Source organism: Lethenteron reissneri, chromosome 4, assembly GCF_015708825.2.
Source record: "Lethenteron reissneri isolate LAM-NWPU_2019-01 chromosome 4, ASM1570882v1, whole genome shotgun sequence".
Classification (NCBI taxonomy): domain Eukaryota; kingdom Metazoa; phylum Chordata; class Hyperoartia; order Petromyzontiformes; family Petromyzontidae; genus Lethenteron; species Lethenteron reissneri.
The window spans coordinates 3646764-3652235 of NC_083782.1; the positions used below are offsets into that span (position 1 = coordinate 3646764).

Genomic DNA, 5472 nt, shown 5'->3' on the forward strand with positions numbered 1-5472 from the left:
AAGTTTTTTTTTTTTATGAAACTACCAAACGCGTTGGGGCAAAGTGTTGCATAACATTGGAGGTCATCTGCTCCTGCCTCCTCACCTATCAGGAGAACACTTAACACATTCATCACTAACACTGGAGGCCTTAAAAATAAAATGAACAAACGAAACATAACAGGTAATATTTCAGGCTACATATGACACTTGCAAAGTTGTACGTATGCTATGAAAAAAGTCCGTTGCCTGAAACGTCATCGATTTTATAGATATTTTTTTCATTTTAAGGCCACAGTGTTATTGATTCATATGCAGGTTTTCTTTTTATAATTGTTAGTGGAAATCTGTGCGCTGGAACTGTGCAAATACAATCGTGATTTTTTTTCGATTCAAAGCTTTCGTGACTGCAGCTTTCGTGACTGCACATTCTTGGTTTTTTCGGTAAAGTCACGTAGAAGGGAAATAATAAAATAATAAAAATTCAACAATGAAATTCTCACGACGTTTCGATCGCAACACAAGCAATCGTCGTCAGGTGTTAGTGTCATCACCATTTGCATCCTCATCGTTACATCCATCGCCTTCGTCGCCGCCGCCGCAATCATCAGCATCATCACCAACATCGTAGACCTCATCGACAGCATTACGATAACGACGGTGCTCTTTAGTGGAGCAATCGGTGGCAACGGTGGCTAGAGCACTACCCCATGGACCGTGACGACCTGAGTTCGATAGCTGGCCCACGGCTTACAACGGTGGAGAGTCACATCTGAATTGGTCCTGGGCATTCCTTCTTCACCAACACCGCACTGACAAAACGTGGTGAAGTATGGTCAAACGTACGTATGTTGAACTTCTTTCGCACCGTACGTAGCCAACCGTGCTCGTTGGAGGTGCGGGCGAAGGACGACACACTAAACGCAATAGAGAAAGTTCTAAAGAAATTCGTTTTCAATCTACATCTAAAGTGCATAGCTCCCAGTGGCCCCCTCATTACAAACAACGAATGTGTTGAGTTTTTTTGTTTGTTTGTTTCTTAATCGTGAACAGTCTGTGGTCGAACTCGTCCGGCTGGCCCGAACGTGGGAGCTCTGATGTGGGTGCAGGCGAGGTCTGCCTGAACCGCCACGTATGTTCACACCTTGACTATTTTAGTTTTTTTAATGAGCATGATAACCGTGCGTATAACGCGATTTTGTGAATATAATCCACCGTGCGATGATTTAAAATTGGAATCTAAGCACCTGAAGGCGCTGCATACTAAAAGCAACCCTCTGTTGACCTCCACAGTGTTAGGCAGCGATGCAGGGGTCAGCCCGGCAGTCTGATTACACCTGTCCGGGTTTGACCTGAAAGAGTGGTGGCAAATGGCATCCGTGTTTGGGTGGCAGGAATCGATTTGTTCCGATAACTGATGCTATTGTGTCGAACTTTATCACAGCCGCAGAGAAAATCCCTGGGTTCGATCTCCCGACTTGGGCAGCTTTCTGTTTGGCGTCTGCGTTATATTGTGACCCCTGTTCGGCATCGTTTTCCTCCGGATTCTCCGGTTTCCTTTCATTGCAAAAATCCCAACATACAAAGTAACCGGTTATTGACCATCCACTGCCAAACACTGAAAATGTACCTGAAAAAAATGTCCCAGTTGGAATCACGCAGCAGCAACGACATCCCTTCTCTACTTCGAAATGAACTCTCCGTAGGACGCGCCTGTCAAAGAGTCTCAACACTCCGTGGTATTTGACTGGGTAAAGTAGCCCAGTGATATAAAGAACGACCAGGGCTGACTGAGAAACATACTTGGTCTGTAGGGAGAAAAAGAGGTGATGGCCCTACTTGGCCGCATGGAATGGGTGGAGGAGGGGGGGGGGCGGAGGAGTCGATGGGAAGATTTTCGCACCCCTCCAAGGTTTAAGATCGTTCTGCCGGCGTCGAGAGAGATGACGAATCAGCATTCTCGCAGAGAGCGGTGCAGCAGCCCTTCGTGCCAGAGACGGGCCTCAGTGCCGTTGGTTCGCTGCCTTGCCCAAGCTGGGGAATTGGTGTTTCTTGTGCAATTTAAACTTTTCTACTTTATTTATGTTTGTCTATTTTCTGGGAATTGCTCACCTTTCCTATACTTTGCACGCCTATAGTTTGTTTGCATTGTTTGTTGCCGGAGCTTGCCGACCTGCCCCGACTGGAGGTGTGTGAAAAAGAGCTTTGTAGATCATCAGATTTCTCCAGGATAAGTAAAGATTCTGATTCAGCGAGACCAGACCGTGTTTAAGATTTTTTTTTACTAAATTGTTTTTTTTATCATTTTCTAACATGGAAAATTCCGGAGAGCACAGAACCAGGGCACAAGAGGTTCGATCCACCGGTGTAAGTAGGTTCCCCTGGTTGTGAATCAGGACAGACATGGGAAATGGACCACAAAGGAAGGATAGAAAAGGTGGAGAAAGACAAGAGAAAGGAGAGGAGTTAAAACGAAAGTTTTTAAAATGTTGTTTTGCTAGGCAAGGCCCACTGAGCTATATAGCTCTTTCTCAAAGGCGATCTGGCCACAAATGATAGCTCAACGAAGTGGCTTATCACGTGGACATTTTTTATATCAGCCAAATAATCTAAACGCCTGTTTCTAAATGTGGAGAAACAAACCGGGGGACGTAAAAAAGAATCCACGCGACCACGGGGTTGGTGATCGAACCCACGACCTCTTGTATACAAGGCGAGGTAGTTAACATCTCGCCACCGCGGCGCCTCGAGCTGAGCGATAAAGTCCACAATGGGGTCAGAGGGTCAGCCCAGATGCGAGTCACGTGCTGAAGAGTCTTAACATTTCGTGTCATTGTCAAAAGCTCCAAGCAACGCACGGGAGATTCAGAAAGTGGACAGCGAGAAACGTCCCAAGCCGGTCGACGTGGTTGCCTTGTTTCCTAACATCAAGTACAACAAAAATATACACGGTTTCTACATGAATGATTACTGAGTATTAAAAGGGTGAATCCGGTTATAATCACACCTTATATAAGCACAGTACATAGGTAGTACAGATACTAAAAGTGGAACGATAGGAGAAATAATTAGCATGGCCCCTGCGTGAGGATTCGTGATGCATTTGATGTTTTAACTGATTTATGTTTTAAGTTTAATGTCCTTTCCCTGCACCTCCGATTAGCACAGTTAGTTATGTACGGTAGGAAAATAGTTCAACATACATACAACCACAGAGATCCACATACACTCAGACTTCCTCGCCAGGTGTGCAGGAGTTCGGGGATTCGATCCCGGCGTCTGTATATTTGGAGTTTGCATGTCTCTTTCTATCTCACTCCCTGGTGGTCGCGAGTATTTTTCTCCAGGTCGTCCGGTTGTAAAATTGAACTACCGATTCTACTATGGGTAGGCTTCATGGGTTCAGATCACAGTCGCGAACGTGGCTGTTATCTGGCACTAGTATGTCTGTGTACGGTGCAGAGTGGCAGTCTCCAACTCCAACGCACTCGGGCTCACTCACCGACATATCTCTTCATCTATGCCAGGGCGAATTTTGTGCCCAAATTGGTGCCTGTCATATTTTGATTCACCTTTTTCGGGCAGCGCTATTGGTGAACGCGTTGAGTGTTTGCGTTTATTCGAGATCTGCTTTCCATTTGTTTCGCTAGAGGTCTATGGAAATCGGCGAGCAACTTTTACCCCCGAGGACACTGAAGGTAAACAAAACAACGTCAATAATTCACTCCCCCGGGGCCTTCACGAAGATGGGGCAAATTGTCAGGCGTCATTGAGAATCAGAAAAGTCATATTGGTAAAACTGGTTGTGCATGCAACTTGAATTGCTAAGTGGTGTACCTTGGGATGCCGTAGTGCTTGTGGAATAATATATATATTTTTTCTTTAAGTTAACTCGTATGAATTTTAAAAATGTACGACATGACTCGAAGCCATCGATTTTTGTCTTCTCTGTTCTTTAAATAGTTTTTTTTTATCTTCAAAATGTTTTTTTTATTATTATTTTCACTCAGCCCTCACCCCACACTGCCACTTAATCGCAGTTTGCTGAGCGCAGACCCATATATCCAGACTTCCAAAGGGCCAGCAAATAAATAATTAAGGGTGGATGAGATGATGACATTTTTGCTCTACAACTATGCGAGCTGGCAGCAGAAGAATCGTCATGTGGTGCAGAATAGCACTTGGAAGATGATGATATAGAACTACTTCCGAGGTCGCTTTAAAAAAAAACTCTTCATTCGCACGAGAGGCACACATTGTCCATGCCCTGCTACGAGTATTCATCACATGTCAATCAAATTAAAATGTTTGAAACTCAGAGCGAGGACCTTTACCAAGTTGAGTGCAAGGAAATGTGTATCCAGTCGTCTGTTTTATGCAGTCATTGGTGATCGGAATTAGACCTTGAACACACAACACTTGGCAACCCGGTCAAATCACAACCCAGTCTCTGTGGAAGTCTGCGGGTCTCTATGTCTATGAGTCTCTACATCTCTAAAACCCCGGTTTAATTCTAGGCATTATACAATGTACGTACAATTATGCAATGCAGACAACATTATGTAATGTACTTGACGCGAATATCTGTAGCTTGCGCTACGCGTTTGTGGGCAAGGCACACCATCGCTGATGCCTCCACAGCTGCGACTGCAAGCACCAAGCGATATTCTCAAGATGAGCGAACCTCGGTGTGGCTCTTGCCAAGTGCTTTCATCATTAAGTCGTGAATCCTTCGTTAATTTCAACTCACTCACTCTCTGCTATCTTTTATAACGACGGCGCTGAGAGAGGAGTAAGCGGTTGCAGGAAAGAAATGTAATCATGGCAAGAGTTTGCGGCAGATGATCGTGTTTCTTTTGTTCACGGGCTAAATGTGTTTCTTCTTCAACGTATTCCACCTGCCGAGAGACGGCAAGTGGAACATCTGCCTACGGGAACATACGCAGGGTTGATGGCATCGTTCCAACTGTTAATTAAATATAATATATACGCAATTGGCGCTTGGGCAAGATGTACTTATCGCAGGAAATAGAGGCCGATGGGATGGCCTCACTCAGTGGTTCTCAAACTTTGTTTGACTCATTCAGACGCTGTCTTCCCGACAGACCTGTTCTTCACCTGAGGACGGCTGCTTGCGTTGTGACCGAAAGGTCGTGACAATAATTTTTATTATGTTTTATTTTAGTTATTTTATTATTTCCCTTCTACGTGACTTTACCGAAAGAACCGAGAAGATTTGATTGACTCTGCACACTCAGCCGATGCGAACGTTTCGGCGGACCACGCCACCGCTGGTGACAAAACGAATTCGCCTCTCTCTCTCTCTGAATCACAATCTTGCAAAATTATTCATATTACTAGAACATTAAAAACACTTTCTTTTCTTTAATGCAGCAATAAGGTTTTTTAATGGGGGAAGGTGAGTGGGAGTGGGGGGCATTTAGATGTCAGCTTTAGGGTAGTTAATCAAGGCAGTTTAGCTCATTTTTATTA

At 44.6% G+C, this 5472-nt stretch overlaps 1 non-coding gene across 1 annotated transcript; it reads left to right on the plus strand.

Annotated features, from left to right (window-relative positions):
• The first annotated feature begins 3000 nt into the window (after nt 1-3000).
• On the plus strand, nt 3001-3102 carry LOC133350941 (U6 spliceosomal RNA). The gene has a single exon (XR_009756125.1). It is a non-coding gene; the product is annotated as a U6 spliceosomal RNA (small nuclear RNA).
• The last annotated feature ends 2370 nt before the right edge of the window (nt 3103-5472 follow it).